The sequence below is a fragment of the Rhea americana genome, unplaced genomic scaffold, assembly GCF_003343005.1.
Source record: "Rhea americana isolate MKP2758 unplaced genomic scaffold, rheAme1 scaffold_0, whole genome shotgun sequence".
Taxonomy (NCBI): Eukaryota; Metazoa; Chordata; class Aves; order Rheiformes; family Rheidae; genus Rhea; species Rhea americana.
This window is the reverse complement of record NW_028185037.1, coordinates 626,359-644,810: the sequence shown is the minus strand read 5'-3', so window position 1 is coordinate 644,810 and position 18,452 is coordinate 626,359. Positions and strand designations below refer to the sequence as shown.

General features: G+C 37.2%; 1 protein-coding gene across 7 annotated transcripts in view; it reads left to right on the top strand.

The window, feature by feature from the left end:
- The window catches only part of VPS13B (vacuolar protein sorting 13 homolog B), a 464,422-nt gene that overhangs the window by 22,299 nt on the left and 423,671 nt on the right, over window positions 1-18,452 (top strand). The window lies entirely within an intron of this gene.

Here is an 18,452-nt window from a genome sequence, read left to right as displayed (position 1 = left end):
TCTTGAAAGATGAAGCAAGATACTGAGTTTGAAACAATGCAGAGCAATATTTTCTAGCTTATCAGGTGACACCTTTCTGGGACCATTCAGTATTAGGTTGTATCTAATTAAACTGCTACGCTGTTTTGTGCGCATTGTAGCTTGGATGTCTGTTTCTCCATTCTGGACTGTGTTTCTGGCTGCGTTTCCTAGGAAGCATTGCTGTCTTCTTTCTCACTGAGGTGCCCACTTGACTACAAYGTACCGCAAGGGAGATATTCTTTTGAGGAGAGAAGAGTCCATGCTTTGGAYGAATCAAGGGTTAGTGTCTCACGTGACCCCACAGATAAAATTATAGGGATTTCTACTGTCAGGTCTGAGGAGGTCTTCTACTTTCAAGATACCACCTCAAAAAGAAATATGAGGGAAATATGTTCTTGTGCAATTGAGACTTTTATGGCTGGTGGCGTCCTACTTCTCTAAATTTTGTCCTTTCCTGCTCTACCTGAAGACAGACTTAGAGTAGCGTCATACACAATGTCTTCCCCTCCCCCCCCTTCTGCCTCATCCTCGATTTTTTCTTTTTCATTTTAAGTTCCTGAGGGTCTTGCCTGTATTTGATTTTCAGAATTCCACGTTTTCTGAGTATTTAATATTCTCGGATATCTTAACTTGATTCAGAATCTTAATAGTGATGATACTTGCAGCTTTAATGTGCAGCATGTTTGCCTTTTATGATCTTGTTTTTTTCATTTGAAAAAACTTGTTTCTTAGACCTGTGCAAAAAGTTTATGTGTAATCAGCTTACGTAGGTGGAAGGSAAGGGCAAACTGTAGTGAAGTATTCTGTTATTTTCAATGTTTATCACTGCCACAGGAAAACATGTATTTGTTTCTTAACTGATCTCTTAAAGTAGCCTTCTKAACATATCCAGCAAGTAATGGTGCTTAAAAACCCCATTGTACGTGATGAAGTTTTTGGCATTGAACATTCCATTGAATTTTCTTTTAAATACGTCAGCTATGCTGGCTTAATATGGCTTCTTGTACAAATTGAAATATTTTCCGTGTTTCTTCTTGAGTACAAGTTCATGTGTTCTGTCATATTTTCTTGTATGAATGGCTAAGTAACACTGTTCTTGTTCATGCAAGGTTATCCTTTTCTTTCTGCAGTTCAAGAAACAAAGTGAAAGTGTATTCCTGAATACGCATTCTGCAGCTCTGGCTCTACGCAGTGTGTAGCCTGTTCACAAAGAAATGTGGACTTAATCTTTGCCTGGCTTTGCTCCTAAAAGGCACTGTAAACAYGTAAAATCAAAATTTGATGTATAATGCGTATTGATTCCTGTACCTACTGATTAATTATTAATGATTCTAATTGAACAACAGATGAGTCTTGCACAGTTTGGGTTTTTTGTATCTACCTTCACTGCAGTTACAAAACCTGTTTTAGAAATAGTGGGAGAGCAGACAGGTTGATGGAGAGAGGAGGACAGAGATTTATATTAACACACAGATCCATCCATGCATTTTTCGTTGTTTTAACATCTTCAGAATGATTCTTTGGTTACTACCTGAGAGATCTCGTGTGTTTTAGCTTTGTACTCATCATTGACTCCGGATGACCACTTGCTGTGATACTGCTTTATAAGGTGGTGTAGTGTACACAGTTTTCTACTTGGGCTATTTTTCTGCTGCATGAGCTTATGTTCTGTTTTTCCTGACTTCTTTCTTGCTCCARACACTTTTCTTAGCTACACAAACATAGTTTCAGTTGATACTTCATTTTTAATATTAATATAGAGTCATTGAATTTATTGCATAATTTCTTTTGTTTAAAGGAGTGCAAGACTTGTTTTGAAAGAGGCTGATGTCACAGTTTGAAGAAAAGTAATATGTAAAAATATTCACCATCAGAAAGCCAGACGTTAGAGGCTTATATTGTAATCCTTTATCAGTTTCTGCAAATCTTAAAAAAAAAATAAAATAAAAAAATCCCAATTTAAGGTTAATTTTTAAARGAGATATTAATGAGAGGACAAATTTGTCTTGTTAAGCAAAGTACTTAGAATTTTCTGATGCAGATATTTCTGACAGTAAAAATGCAAACAATGTTCATCTTGATATCACAATTTTGTTCATAAATACAGCTGCTTATGACCTTTTGTTACAATTTTTGATGGAAAATGATTTCTTTTAGGAAAAACTTAGTTTTTCCCCCTCTCTTGGAAATGCTACTGTTATCTTATTTTTCTACTTGTCTTTCTGGAAATCTTAATTTCTAAAATTCTTCGTTTCATTCTATGGAACATTTAGGTATTTCACAGTTCTGTCCAAACCTTCTCATGTATAAAACAACTTACATATTTTCAGTAGAATGCTAAATATTCAAGATTAAAGTGTTCATAACTAGAATGTTGTTCCTCCTCTTAAGATCCATTTTTCTTAATTGAGTCATTGCTTTTCCAATTTCTTCATTAAGATGATCCCCTCCACGTGAGCATGGCTTTAAACTTTATCTAACATATTGGGAAATTGTGATACATAATATGTGTTTAAATATTCATTTAAATTACGGTAGTAATGTCAAATGCAAACACTTCTCCACACCATTATCTTTGTTGTTATGAAATATAGTTTTGGATTTTCAGAAAGTTTTATTAGCAATAATACACATTATGGTTGGAAGAGGCTGCACAGTGTCTCCCCCTCCCCCTTGCACCAGGCTTGGGATAACCATGTTTCCTAGGAATGAGAGCTGTAGGCCACTGAATCTGTTGATGTTTGCTGTGTTGATGGCATTTCTTGGCTTGGGCCTAAGTACTTTGATGTGTTTGTAGGCCAWGCCCTGGGCTTCTCATCGCTGTGCAGCGCCCTGTAGAGCTTGGGCTGCTGCTGGGGATGAGTTTGGGTGCAGCAGCGATGCCGCTTCGTTGCAGCGTAAAATAACACGAGTCCCTGGTAGTTGCCCGGTTCTGTGGAGTGTGTGGTTTGCTACAACTGGTTTTACTGTGTGCTTTTATTCGAGAACATGTTTTATGGCCTATTTCACAACAAGCTTCTGTCATAAAGTTTTGGTAGCATTTTGTAATATATTTAAAAAAAAAAAGTCACCTGCATGCTTCTGCCAAAGGTTTAATGACTCTAGTCTTTTCCACCCTCCCGCTCCACTGTCCCCCCAGTTATGTAGGGTGTCTATGACTCTACTAAAATGGCAATATGGGGCAAAGTAACTCTGAAACTCAGCTTGAAAAACACAACCCCCTTTCCCTAAAAGGGGGGGAGAAATCCCAAACCTTGGTAGATACATAGAGTTAACGGCACCTTAGGTTGCTTATCTGAAGTGCTTGAACGCAACGTCTTTGGCTTACAGTATTATCTTGTATAGCCCTGGCTTACATCAAGAACAGCTGGATATATGTGAAGTGCATACTGGCTTCTAGTTTCTGAACCTTGTGCCATCAGATACTCAGATGGCCTAAAAGGTAGTTATCTAAACAACTGTGTGTTAATATGGAAAATAYGGTGATTGGATGCCAAATTAAAATTTACTGTCAAATGTGAGATTTTTTCTTTGTTTGTTTTTGGCATTTAAGAATGCTGGAGTTAAGATTTACTGCTTTGTGTGTACCTCAGTTTGGTATGTTGCAGCTGATTGAAGTACTGCCGTGAGATGCTTGTGGGAGTTTTTTCATGCTAGTTGTTTGGCAGTTGTTCAGAGAGCTGTTTTCACATCTCCTTCCAAACTATTTTGGTAAATGTACAGAGCTTATATATAATAAGCCATTTAGTAAATTTTGTTCCTCTTAAACTCTTGTAGAGAGACGATCACGTGTTTCAGTTTTACTGCAGAAATTTAGCAGAAGAGGTGTCTATTAAAGAGACTACTAAGGGTAGCATCAGCTACTTCTTTATTGGATTAAGTCAGATGACCAGCCATGCTGTTACTTGTACGCTCTGTAAATGTTATTTCTTGTGTATTAAAAGATGCTGTTTTCAAGGAGCACTTCAATTTTGCCACTTCACTTTTGTTTCCTGTTCCTTTTGTCATCTTTGTCATGTTATCCCACCTCCATTTCTGATTGTCTATTACTCTGTCCTTTTTGGCGCCAGTCAGCGGTTGGTAATGGAGTAAATAAATATTGGAGATGTYTCCTGCCATCCTGAATTAATAGATTTTAAAGACCAGAAGAACTTTCTTGATCATYTAATCTGGATTTTATATAAGAATACATTGAACTAGTTTTTGCTGATCTTTAGAATTACCATTAATTGGATTTTTCCTTGGCCTAACATGGCATCTAAAAAATTCATCTGCTATCTGAAAGTTTTTCTTGGATAGACTTTTGAAGGGTTTTTTAAAAACTTGATCACGATGTTTGCACAGCTACCTGGCTGCTGCTGTCACAGCTGTGCATGAGCAGTGAAAGCTCAGCAGTATTAGGGAACTGCTTGAGACTCCTATGTGGTACCTCCTCCCTTATGTTAGGAAGACAAAGAGGATTTCATGTGTGTCATCTTATTAATGAGAGCTTGTCACAAAGGTTAGAACACCATAACTGGATATTACTGGGGAATTTGGACAGTAACAGGTGTAGGAAAGGACTCAGCTAGACTGCTGTTTTGTTTTCATGCTTCCTTCTTTAAGAGAGATTTGGCAAAATATGAGCTGTATTAGATTTTGTTGCATGAATAGGGGTGGATGGACTTGAGTACGACTCTGCTGGGGTATATTAAGCCTAATGGGGGGACAAGTGACCAGAGAAGAAGTCAGCAACTTGATGGGGTGAGTGTAATGTGTTGTGGTGAGTTGTTTTTAAATAAAGATTTTCAATTTCTGGTGCTTTTGAAGATGTGAAGTTTAAAGTTAGTTAAAATGTTTTTGTGACAATTTAATCATGCTGCAAATATTTGCAACGTGCAGTTGTTTTGTTTCTGAGATAGCTTCCTGTCTTTTTTGGTCATGTGTCCTCTGAGAGAGAATCCAAGCCTCTGGTGAAGAATTACTATGTATTTTGTTGCTTTCTGCAGCTATAAATTAGTCGCTAAGAGAGGAACAGGAACGTGTAATGCTCTGCAACTTGGTAACTCTCAGCCTTTCATGCACGAGTCGCAGGAGCCTTGAAGTACTTTCTTGCTGTTAGGAATCTTTAAAATTAGGCTGTTGTCCTTAAATGTCTTTATGCAAACCCCATATGATGGGCCCTTAAACTAATCAATGTTATGCACCTTATTGATTCGTATCAACTAGACATAGCAAATATGATTTCATCAGTGATTTATGTTAATCAGAATGGTGTTAATCAAAGCTCTCTGAAGGTGAAAAGCTTGTACCTCAATGTGCTAACTTATCTTTAGCTCCCAATTACAGTACAAAGCCTTTATTTTAAAGCAAATCCCAGTTGGAAACTCTATCTGTTAAGTTACTGCACAAATTTTTGGATCAAAGATGCATTTTGTACACTGGAAATTGTCCTGGAATCTTAACTAGACATAAATCATAAATCTTTGCTATAACATACCTCAGAAAATAAGTAATTCTTATGTGTTTCCTGCTGAAACGAGAAATGTGTGTGGAGTCTTCTTCTGTCTTTAGTTTTTGAGTTATTTCGTTTTCTTTCTGTTGAGAGCTTAAGAAGTCTTTGATGTGGTAATGGAAAATGTAATATTTCAAAATATGTATAAGTAATACTTTTTTGGTGGTGCTTGACCTAAAATAATACAGTAGTGAGGAAGAGTCTGTATTTTAATGGAAAATTTTGAACATCTGCTTGGTTTCCTAAAGCAAGCATACTCTTTTTTTCTTTTTTTTTTTTTTTTAAAAAAAAGAAAAAAAAAGGTACACTTCTAGCATTGTTGTTCTATAGGACTAAATGAACTCTGTAGCTTCTATACATTTAAAACTTGATGAGACAGTGAAGTGCTTCCCAGGTAGGTGAAACCTGACTGGGGGGAAAAGAACAAACCAAGTCAAAGGTCTTTAATTTGCAGAGATAGTTGCATATAAGTTATGTACAGAAAAGTAACAAGCAAAAATTATTTTCCTCCACCTACAAAGGTTTTCATTAAAATAAGGATATCTTTTGAGTGAAATATTTGTAAATATACAAAAAAAATTGTAAATAGCATACAGATGAATGTCACTTGATATTTTGCACATAATGCATTTTAATACACTGTCTTGCMAAACTGAGTAGAGGAACACAGATTATGAGTGAAAATGTTGTGGTATACAGGCCATCTATACTTTTTCTTTCAAAATTATTTTGCGGCCTGAACCTAGGGCAGAAGAATATGTATTATAAATTATATCCATGAAGATAYGTATGGCACCTTTCTGTTTGTGAAAATAATCATAAAATGGTATTTTAATAGAACATTTTGTTAAATAATTGATATTGTAAGAAAATAAATTTATAGATATATGCTGTATGTATACTTATTCAAACTCATGCATATTTGAATATGTGGATATACTTGTATAATTAACTTTTAGTGTTGTAAGTAATATCTGCAGTATGTATACATTATTTGTATAACCTCAGTTATTTAGCTTCRTTACTGCTTCTAATGACATAACTGCATTATCATATTGTTAAGACATAGCTTTCTACAGTTTTTGTGTAATTTAAGGTCATACATACGAGGTGTGCCTTGCTCTTTTTCAGCAGCTGGACCAAAACCGTTGTGAGAATATGATGTGCAGTCTAGTCCAGTTAGTAACTCAGGTTTCAGGAATACTTCCCTTTGGCTCCTTTCTTCATTTCTTCCAAACTATTCCACTAATGCCTAAAAAACACAGTGTATTCTCCTGTACTCTGCTGGCATAAAACCTGAAGCTGATTTAGCTTAGAAAAAAGAGCAGGTGGAAGCAGCATCAGAAGGTGTGATGTTTTCTGTGCGTGTGTGTGTGCGTGCACACGTGCACATGCACACGCGGGATCCAGGGGGGGTTAGGCTTCCTGTGCAATGTGTTGTTGCAATCTAGGCTTGTGCTGCTCTCTGTCATTGCTGCAGCTTGTATTAGGATTCTAACTGCTTCTAACTGTTGGATCATCCTAGGCTGAAGTCTATATTTTTTTTTTAGGAAAAAAAGAAAAAAAGAAAACACTCTTTTTTATTAAATGGAAGACAATTAGGTGCACACTTCTTTATTTTTTAATCTAGAGATATTAGGATTTATATTCTGAGTTTGTACTCTGCACTGTGATTTGTTTTAAATGCTATTTAATGGGCTATTATAAAATGCTTCCTTAAGTATATTGTCTGTCTTAGGATAACGTGTGTAATGAAAGATTGTAATACACTTGCACATAGGAGCAGAGAGAAGATGATGGAAGAGTGTAAATACAGTATGAGTGTAAATACAGTATGATTATAGTCTATGCGCCAAAAAAAGAGCAGAGGGAAGGAAGTATCCTTGACTTCTGTGATCTTATCTGCAACATGTTAATTTTCAGACAGAAATGACATTTTGGTGAACTGTATCTGTATGCCTGGAACTATTAATAACTTTAATTTGTAGACAAGTTTGGCTTTGACACTTGTTATCTATAATTGTTTTAGGTGATGCAACTTTGACTTCATTTTCCCACACTATTTTTTTTCTTTCATAAAATTACTTTTGTATCTTCTCCCTCCAATATTTAATTTCTTCCTTTTGCGTGTGGCTGGAGTGCACAGTTGAACACAAGCAGTAACAACCCTTCTGTTTTAACTATCTCTTTCAGAATGTTGGATTTTTTTTTTTTTTTGGTTCTCTTGGACACTCAACTTTATTTTTTGCTGACACTTGTTTACCTCCCTCATATTAAATCTGAACTTATTCTTTCATTATAAATTAGACCAGGAATGAAAGAAAAAATATTTTCCATTTAAAATGATCACCACAGCTTTGGGGGAGGGGGTTTTGTTCTTATTTTTGACTAAAAACAATTTAATTAGTTGGTACTAAGGAAAATAAATTGTTTTGAAGAAATTTCTATGCATGTCAAAATTCACGTAAGGAAGAAAATAGCATGTACATGTTGTTCACCTGAAACAACAGCAAACGTGTGCTGATTTAAAAAGTACCAACTGCTTTAGAAAGGCACATTAATTTTTTATCACATAGTTTAAAATTCATATTTTGTGATGCTATAGTTACAGAGATCTCTTGTTAAACTTTACAAATACTATAATGTGATTTTGACATCTACTTTATTTTAAGATGCAGCATTTTGGTTGTTCTATGTGATAGATGTCTGGCTGTTTTAGAAGATAAATTGTTCTTATTTAGCTTTACATTACTATTGTAAAGGCTTGCTTTCTTACCTAAAATGCAGTACATTATAAATAACAATAAATGCTTTGGAATGGTATGCACATTACAGACTGACACTTGCAGAAGAAATGACTGATTATAAGTAAAAACTCCTTAATGTTTATATTTTTAGGTAAATAGTGCCTCTGTATACTCCTTTGCATTTATTAATCAGAAAGTTTGTACAGCTCTTCAGCTAGTTTTTTAAACACATTAGTTAACAAAACTAAAGGACTAAGGAAAGACATAATTTTATGAATTACTTTTGATGAAACATTTTTCTTCCTCATGGTGTTATGTGCAGAAAAATAAACCCAGACCCATAAAACTTAAACTGAGTTGCTACAAAATACTGTGGTGCTATTGAAGTGTAACTAAAACTTTAAATACAAAGATTTTGATAATTTTATCCTCCTTCTATGGAAATTACGAAAAATGTCTGACTAACTGGGGAGGACTGGAACCCAACATGAACTTGGCTTCTGTGTTTAGAATTTAAAAGCTGAAGAGTTAGAAAACTATCAAAATTAGGATAAGTGATGTCTTAGTTAGGAAGTAACTTTTTCTTAATACAGCATTTAAAAAGCCATGAATGTTCTTTTTGTGAAGACTGTCCTTAGTTCTTAAAAAGAGAGGATTTTTTTTTTTTTTTTTTAGTAATGTAAATAGTTGTAATTTCCTGTTGTATATCGTATTGTATGCAAAGATAGTACTTCTTATTTAAGGAGATTCCCAGTGCTTTTGAATTTGCAGAATGGAGTGAAAGCTGTAAAGAGATTCAGTAATGCTCTGCCTATGGCTGAGAAATCTCATTCCTGCTTGAGCTCCCTGCCCTGGAAGAAGTTCCTGAAAGCCTTATTTCCAACTAGGGAAGGATTTTGCCAGTGCATGTTCTGTGGAAAATGGCCACAAGCTCAAATTTGACATGGACCCATCTCAAACAGTAAGCCAGGAGGAARGGACTGTTAGGCTAAAATGCATGACCCCACCACTTTTTTTTGTGATGTTAGTTTTAAGCTTGGTATCCTCAGGAAACCAGATATGCACCATTATGTTGCGTGTCATTCATTAGTCTGTTCTGCTAGACTGCTCCATTAAGTTTTTGAATCTATTGACTAGTTTCAACTAATTTTCATGGAGAAGTAGTCATTTTAAGGATAAGCACTTAAGTGTGTGAATATCAGTGGCAGATGAGGAGACCCTCGTGAGGACATGTCTCTTCCCCTCATTGACAAATAAAATCTATTAATATTTAAWTGACTGCTTTTTGTCTCCTCTCCTCCCTCCAAAACTGCCAAAAGTTAAACACGGCCCACGTGATGCTGAGCAATGGAGAGAGCTCACTAGCATGTTCTCCAGGTAAAATGTTGTGCCTGGGGCCCTCTTCTGTCATATGACAGGTTCATCATGATACTGGAAATATGAGAGTGCTGAGGCTTACTGAACTGGCAAGGTTATTGCTGGGGTCTTGCTGTAGATGTCTTGCCCAATACTGTTTGGGATTAGAAGAAAATTTGATCTGGACAGTATTATGCCTTCGTCTCAGGGAACTGAGAGGCAAGGTTATGTTGTAATAAAGATTATTATTACATCTTGGCAGGTGCTTGGTGGAGGAGATTCTTGCATGAAGGATCTCTCTTTCTATTATAGAGTGAAAGAGGAAATGTGTTAGGGAAAAATACCCACTAAAAGTGGGAAATGGAGCTGCAGCTATAGTGTGCTACTATAGTGGGGAAATGAGCACCCTTAATATTCTTCAGCCATGAAGGGAAGTGACATCTTGACTAAGAGCCTGAGACTGGCTTAAACAAGGGGAGRGGCTAGTGCTATCCCTCTAGCAGGTGGAACAGATTAAAATAGGAAGAGTAAAAGGAAGTGGTGTGGTCAAGCCATGCTAATGATGTTTCTTCCATCTTTCTGCAGTGTTCAGGATAACATATCTGATAAATGTTGTTGAAAGTGTTTAGCTGTTCATAGTATTGCAAGGGACTTTAACAAGGATGGGAGTATATCCACTGCCTTGCAAAATACCACACCAAAAGTGTAAACTTGCTTAAGTACTGTTACTTTGGTACATGGAAGGAATGCGGTGATTACAGAAAAAAAGGGTCTACTAAGGTGCTGCTCTTTATCAGCTCAGTGGCTGGAGCTTTTTATATTGTGAGGTTATTTTGTAATAGCCCCTAAACCATGGAATAAGCTGCATGAGAGCAGAAGAGTCAAACTCTCTTAGAGTTACCACATATGGAGATAAACTGTTGTATTTTAAATGCGTTTTATTTTGTTCAGAATTTTTTCAAGTGAAAATAAATTTTAGCTCTTAGTAATTAAGGAAAAAAATGACCAATTCTTGTAGTATCTCTTAAATTTTATTAGATTTGAATATTTTGGAACACAAAGAAGAGAATAAAAATGATGCAAATCACTTCCTGTCTCCTTTCTTCTTATATTTGCCATCTGTTCTTCTTAATGTGTTTTCTGTCAGTCATTCTTCCTGATCCTTCAGTTAGTAAACCATTTTAGTCACTTTTTCTTCTCACTTCTATACATACAGACTTTGAACAGGCAAGAGAGCCAAGATGGTGAGCAACCATCTCTTYTTATGTGACTTAGAAAGATACATCCACAGTCGTCTTATAGARGATGCTACAGATTTCCTGCTTAACCAATCTGAGAGCCTTCTATGATGGAGTGACTGTCTGGGTAGATGAGGGGAGAGCAGTGGACAYTGTGTACCTTGACTTCAGGAAGGCTTTTGACACTGTCTCCCCTAATATCTTCCTAGCTAAGCTCAGGAAGTGTGGGTTAGATGAGTGGACAGTGAGGTGGCTTGAGAACTGGCTGAAAGGCAGAGCTCAGTGTTGTCATCAGCASTGCAGAGTCTAGCTGGAGGCCTGTGGCTAGTGGYGTCCCCCAGGGCTCAGTACTGGGTCCCGTCCATTCAACTTCTTCATCAGTGACCTGGATGAGGGGACAGAGTGCCTCCTCAGCAAGTTTGCTGATGATASCAAGCTGGGAGGAGWGGCTGACACACCAGAGGGCTGTGCTGCCATTCAGAGAGACCTGGCCAGGCTGGAGAGCTGGGCAGAGAGGAMCCTCCTGAGGTTCAACAAGGGCAAGTGCAGAGTCCTGCACCTAGGGAGAAATAACCCTAGGCACCAGCATGAGCTGGGGGCTAACCTTTGGGAGAGCAGCTCTGCAGAGAAGGACCTGGCAGTGCTGGTGGATGACAGGTTGACCATGTGCCCCTGTGACCAGGAAGGCCAATGGTCTCCTGGGGTGCATTGGGAAGAGTGTTGCCATCAGGTGGAGGGAGGTGRTCCTGCCCCTCTACTCAGCCCTGGGGAGGCCTCACCTTGAGCACTGTGTCCAGTCCTGGGCTCCCCAGTACAAGAGAGACATGGAGCTACTGGAGAGAGTCCAGTGTAGGGCTACGAAGATAATCAGAGGGCTGAAGCACCTGCCCTATGAGGAACGGCTGCGAGAGCTGGGCCTCTTCAGCCTGGGGGAGAGAAGACTGAGGGGGGATCTGATCAGTGTGTATAAGTACCTGAAGGGAGGGTGTCAAGGGGATGGGGACAAACTCTTTTCAGTTGTGCCGTGTGACAGGACAAGAGGTATCGGGCACAAACTGTACGCCAGGAAGTTCCGCCTGACCGTGAGGGGGAATTTCTTCACTGAGAGAGTGACGGAGCACTGGAGCAGGTTGCCCAGAGAGGTTGTGGCCTTGTCACCATAGTCTTTTGGACTCGGACAGCTCCCTTTCTTGTAAACAAGACTTTTACTCTCAAGTATCTCTAATGATCTGATAATCAAAACAGTAGCAACATCACAGGAAGACATTATTCCCCAGAAATCAGGAAGCAGACAGCATAGATTCTGTGGCGTCAGTGCAACATGCTTCCTGCAAGCTGCATGGGTTTTCAGTTGGGGCGGCTGTTGCGGTTTTCCAGCCTATCTTCGTTTTTCACACAGATTTTTAGCTTGTACCTCTGTTTCAGAGCACATTGCTTTTGATTAACATAGAAGTTACAAAACACAGCTTTTAATAGGAGACTGATTAAATCTAACCTCTTGACCCAGTGCAGGTAATCTAAGTGGTCTTGTGGGTCACTGTTACTACTTGATTACCTGAATCTGACATAAGCGGAGACCAGACGCAACAAGGAGAGCAAACCTGGACTAGCGCCTTGCTAAATCATTTCTTAATTGCTTTGACTTATCCTATTATATTATTCTTATTCAGGCTAATGAATGTGTAGACACATTCCCTGGTATTTCTCATTTGTGAGGTACAGAATTTGAAGAGTTGATTTTGCCACACTTCTGTGTGATATGATGCTGAAAAATATTTAAGTACAAAAAAAATAAAGATCTCTTTGAGTCTTCTCTTGTCTGTCTTAGAAAGAGAGCTGTGCCCAAAGTAAGTTGTTACTAATGTACTCTAGGGTAGGCTTTGCTGTCTTGAAGAGATTTAAGGCTGGGTTTTGCAGCAGTGAAAGCAAATGGACCAACTTGAATAACTTATTACAGGTGGCATATAGTGTATATAATGCATATGCATTTAATTATATGATACCGAACTCCTTAATAATTACTCCAAAATACTGATCAAATCTAATTTAAACATTGTTTACTTAARTGTCAAGATGTTCCTTCGTTTGAATCAACTATTTGCACTGCTAATATGTATAGTATTGATTATCAGTCAATATAATCTCATGGAAACACCTTTTAAATAATAGTTCTTTTGTGCTTTTACTTTCTAAATAAAAGTTCTTTCAGTATTTTATAGTCATAATTATTGAATACACTTATATGTATGTCCTGTCATATAATGCAACTATTTCATTTTAGACTTAATGTGCATTAAACTCTTAACACAGTCCCTCCAAGAGATTTACAAATGGTATTAATTCAAACTGATTTTCTCTACATCAGGGGTTTTTACATGTTTGTTTTGCTGTTCATTAGAGCAATAATAAAATTAATTTTCTAGTTCCATGTTTCAGTTTGCTTTTGGTATTAACTCTTAATGAGATTTTCATATAATCATAGAATCAGTAAGGTTGGAAGGGACCTCTGGAGATCATCTAGTCCAACCTCCCCGCTCAGCAGGGTCACCTAGAGCATGTATCCTCCGAAGGGTGAAATTACTGAGGCTGTGTCAAAGTTGTTGATTCATCTGTAAGTAATGCTTAACCTGTGTTAGCCAGTGCAAATAACTTAGAGAAGGGTAGTATTAGTGAATTGCCATATTTGCCTATGGAGGTAGTTTGTATTGACAATTATATATATCAGTGGAACGTAATCAGATTTTTTTTCAGAAGCAAGTACTTGATAGTGCTTATTTAAATGGCATTCTAATAAAATTTATGGGATAATCTGAAAATAACCTTTTCAAAACCTTGAGTTTTTTTTTTTTTTTTTTTCATTTTTGCATGGAAAGGAATAGGAGAATCATCGGGTAGTTTGAACAGGAGGTTGGACTAGGTATTTTCCAGAGATCAGCCCAAAGCGAGCCCAGCTTGAGTAGGAGGTGCAGGACAGCACCCAGCCAAGTGCTGGGCATCTCCAAGGATGCAGATTCCACAGCCACTCAAGGCAGCCTCGTCTACTACTTGAGCACCCCCTGGGGTGAAAAGGCTTCCTACACATCTACTTGAAATCACCTGCGTTTCAGTTGGTGCCTGTTGCCTCTCGTCCTCTCACTGCGCCTCTGAGAAGTGCGTGGYGCCAGCTTCTCCATACTTTCCCAAGAGGCAGCTGTAGGCAGCAGTAAGACCTCTCCTGTTCAGTGTCCAGGCTGAACCACCGCCTTGGCCTCAGACTGTGCTGCAGGAGCAATTGTGCACTCTTGCCCCCTAACCACCTTGGTGCTCTTCCACCAGACTCGCTCCGCAGTGTCCGTGTGGCTCGTGCTGGGGACTAGCAGGCTGGGCGCAATGCTCCACGCAAGGTCTCCCAAGAGCCAGAGACCCTTACCTCTTTAGGGAAGGAGAAGGATCATGTCCCTCAACCTGCTGGCCTTCCCCTTTCTAATACAGCCCAGCACACAGTTGGCCTTCTTTGCTGCAAAGGCACCCTGCTAACTTGTGTTCAACTTGCTGACCATGCCTTGGATCCTTTGTGCAGTGCTGCTTTCTGGCCATGTTGCACCTACCTTGCCGAGTTGTACAGGGTAGCTCCATGTCRGGTGCAGGATGTGGCATTTGCTTTTGYTGGACTTCATGGAGTTGCTGTGAGCCCTGTGCTCCAGCCTGTCAGTTGTAATCTTGCTATAGGCAGCATGCTCAGCCGTGTACTGCCAGTCTATTAGTAGGAAATGGATTCCTCATTTGTGTTCTTTTAGCATGTTGCAATTTAAGATATGCATCATATAAGTAGAAATATGTACCTGTTATAGTCTTCTAAGTAATAGGCTTGTTGTTCTAGAGATGATAAATGAAAGATCCAAAAAAGAAGACTTTGTAGAGGAAAATATTAAACAGTAACAAGGAAACTGTCTGTAAGTCTGTGTAGAAGTTTCTTAGAATAAGTTGGATTTTTTAAAAATGTTATTCATAATTATCATTGCTTTTCCATGTTTCCCTCTATTTATTTATTTATTAAAAAAACCCCAAAATACAGTTTTTATCTTCTTAATTTGGTTTCGTGAGAGCAGAAGGTCTACATAAATATCCAAGTGATCCCCAAGAGAATACAGTCTTCTACCATAAATTATTCTCATCAGACATTTGAGATGTCTTGCCTGTTAAATGGCTTTTGCATATTTTAAAAGGAGAGGGTATTTTAAAGAGAAAAAACCCTATGTATTTTAAATACAGAAAACTCATCATGAGGTAACCTTATCTATTAAGAAGGATCATAATAAGCCTCATCTAGTGTGTGTTCAGTCAAAGGTAATTTGCTTTAGAACTTGAAATAACTCTTTTAATAGTCTATTTCAATAGGAAGTTGAGGAACTCATATTTGAATTTATTTAGCCTAGGTGTCATTAGCATGTTATTTATGACTTGCATCATTGTAGATGTAACCATAGTGCTCTATAAAAACATTTAGCAGTACCTGGTCTGGAACTGTTGCCAAAATGGAAAAAGAAAGAGGCCTGATTGTGCACACTTTTTAAAAATTTGTTTATATTTTTTTTAAGCTTTGATATGCTCAGAAGTTACCATGGTACATTCATGTAGTAACTCTCAAAATGAATTATGTTAAAAATTTTGAAATTATCTAGGCTTTACTTATAATATCAGCATAAAATACTACGGAAACAAATTTTAGTAAATTAGTGTTTTCTTTAAAAATCAGCCCTGTAGAAACCTTATGCATATTTTTAGTTTGCTACTGTTGTGACTTGTAATCACTCACTAATATTAAAATGAATGGACACTTTATCAAGTATCATATTATAATACTAGWTAATAACACTTTTAGAATATAACTCCCTTCCCATCTCCAATATAATTTTTACTTTAGCTTTAAAATGTTTGTCAGCTGGTGTGAGCTGGATTTATTAGAGTGCAGTAGTTTTAGTGCATTTTGGCTGGCGTATTTGTTATGACATCACTGCAGTCTATATACAGAATGTGATTTCAGTTGGTTGCAGTGTTAAATATTTTCATAATTATGCTAGTTTTGGCAGTTCCCTTGGAACTTTTTCACATCTCTTTAATGAACATGTTTTACTTCTGGGCTTATGAGACAGCCACATGTTTGAGAAATTAATAGTGTGCTCTTAAAGTTAACGTTAAGCAGAAGTGTGCAGATACAGAAAGCTTTTGGATATAAATCTAAATAGGAACGTAGTTCCTATAAGGCTGTGGCCACTGCTATCATCTTCTGGTGATTAACAAAAACAATATTTGTTTTATAAATATCAATAACTGTTGTGAAATACAGTGTACATTCATGTTCATACAAGGCATAAGTGGTTAGACCTTTCTGATAATTGCGTAGTGTAAGGAAATGAATTCATTTTATCCAAAATTAAATAAACTTTTTCAAATGTTTTGTCAGGTTGAGTTCTTCTTAAACATAGGTATATGCTATTACTTCATGTAGATTAAGTCATGTAGGTATATTTCTGAGATACAATTTTATGTTGCATTTTGGCACCATCTTGGAACATGCACATTTTCGTTTCATTACTTTTAGGTCCAACGTGCTCTAAATGATCATAGCCATCTTCTATCACAACAGACTTGTAGCTCAGAGAAATGTAAAAATTATATTGAATTTATTTATATGCTAAGATTATTCTTTTAAAATTAGCATGATAGAATGTTTCTCCCTTAAAAAAAAAAAAAGTATATATTCCTAGCTCTCTAGAAGTGGCAAAATCTTAAATCAGTCTTATTTCAAATTTAATTATCAGTAATACACAGTGTAATGAATGTGCTGGATAGATTGAACAAACTTATGAGAATTTCATCACACATATTTGTGTCAGCACACAGCTATAAAGAAGTTACTCTTGAATGTATTCAGGAGTGATATAGTTAACACTTTAAAAGCAGAACAGCTGTTTCCTCCCCCCGAACTTTTTTTTTGTTGTAGCCAACATAAGTATTAGGAGGTAAGCGGAATGTGATTGTATCAGGTCAAATCAGTAAATAGTCCTAATTCATCATGCTGTACAGTTGGTACGTAASCCCAGTAAAGAAGGAAATGCATTAATTGAGCTGTGTGGTCACTCTGGTGCCTTATTTTTTGCAGGGTCAAAACAGAAATAGCAGTATGGTGACTCATCTGAAAAAATATGCTCATGCTACATATGAACTAGTGTCCAACAAAAAGTGTATAGTTAAAAATTATTTAAAAAGTTTTGACTACTCTGGGATCTAATTTTCTCTGCAAGGTGAAGATATGAAGGAGAGGTGAGCTTTTCTGGCTACAAAATGCTTATGCTGATGAAGAGTCTTCTGGAAGCCCAGAAGCTAAAGCTAAAGGGACTTTCAAGTTCTTGAAAGCTAAAGCAAGAACTTGAAGCTGTCCTTATTGCAGAGGCATGCTATGAACAGGACAGCGATGGTTAGCAGTGAAATTGTACAGTAGTTAGTCTTCAGGAGACACGCATTCCTCGATGAAGAGCATCAGAAGGTTTTCCAAGATAACAAATATGGTTGATATTAAACATATATTTTGTTGTTTTTGTAGCTGATGAGTGGTAAGGTCCTGTATGACTGTAGAAGCCAGCTAATCATAATGAAAAAAAATGGAATTTTCCAGGATCTGATCCTGACTGCAGTTCTCTCTAGGAAGTACAGTTTGTTAMAATTCCATATTCGTGACTGGAAAACATCAAGTCTTCTACGATAACCTTCCTTTAGAAGCTATCTTCTACCCTTCTAATGTATGAAGGGATCTGTGTTCTGTATTTTCTCCATATAAGTTCCGTCTTATATTTATTTTTCTTTTGGTCTGACCTTATATTGCTCTTCATCTCTGCTTTTCTTTCTGAAATGTTATTTAATACTCTTTATCAAAGAATTTCTTTCCATATTCTGCTTTTCTAAATATGGAGTGGAATGAAAGAAACCATCTCTTTAAATAGAAAGTTACAACTTCAAAAACAATTCAAGTGTGCCATTGCATGTTAGTTAGTTTTTTGTTTAATTTTGTTTCAAAAAGACACAAAAAAGCAATTAATGTGACGTTACTATTCTGTTTCATAATTTTTCTGAGACCACTGAAAGAAGCAAGAAAGTATGCCGGGAAACACACGGTGCATCCTGAACAAAATAAAAATACACTTTAAAGTGTCCGTTTTTTTAGAGGCTAGAGGATTTAAGAATATTGCAGCTTACTTCTAAGATACTTAACATATGTTCCCTGATCCATTCTTTTCCTGAACCCTTCCTGTGATCTTAGTAGCCCTGTGACCTAGAGAGTATTTGCTTCTTTTCTTAGGAGACACAAACAAGTAAATACAAAAAAGCCTGTAAGAGGCCACATCTCTTCAAGAGACRCTTTGGCTTTTGTCAAGAGGAAGAAGTTGTTTCCTCCCCGGCCGACTTTCCTAMTGCACTTGCAAGAATATTTGCGCTACTTCTCTTGGGTTTCTAGCACAGGAGAGTTGTAATTAAACTGTCATTTTGGAATGTAATGGCATGCTAGTGGGGTATTTAAAACTTAAATTCACCTAAGCAAGCTTTTTTTTTTTTTTTTTT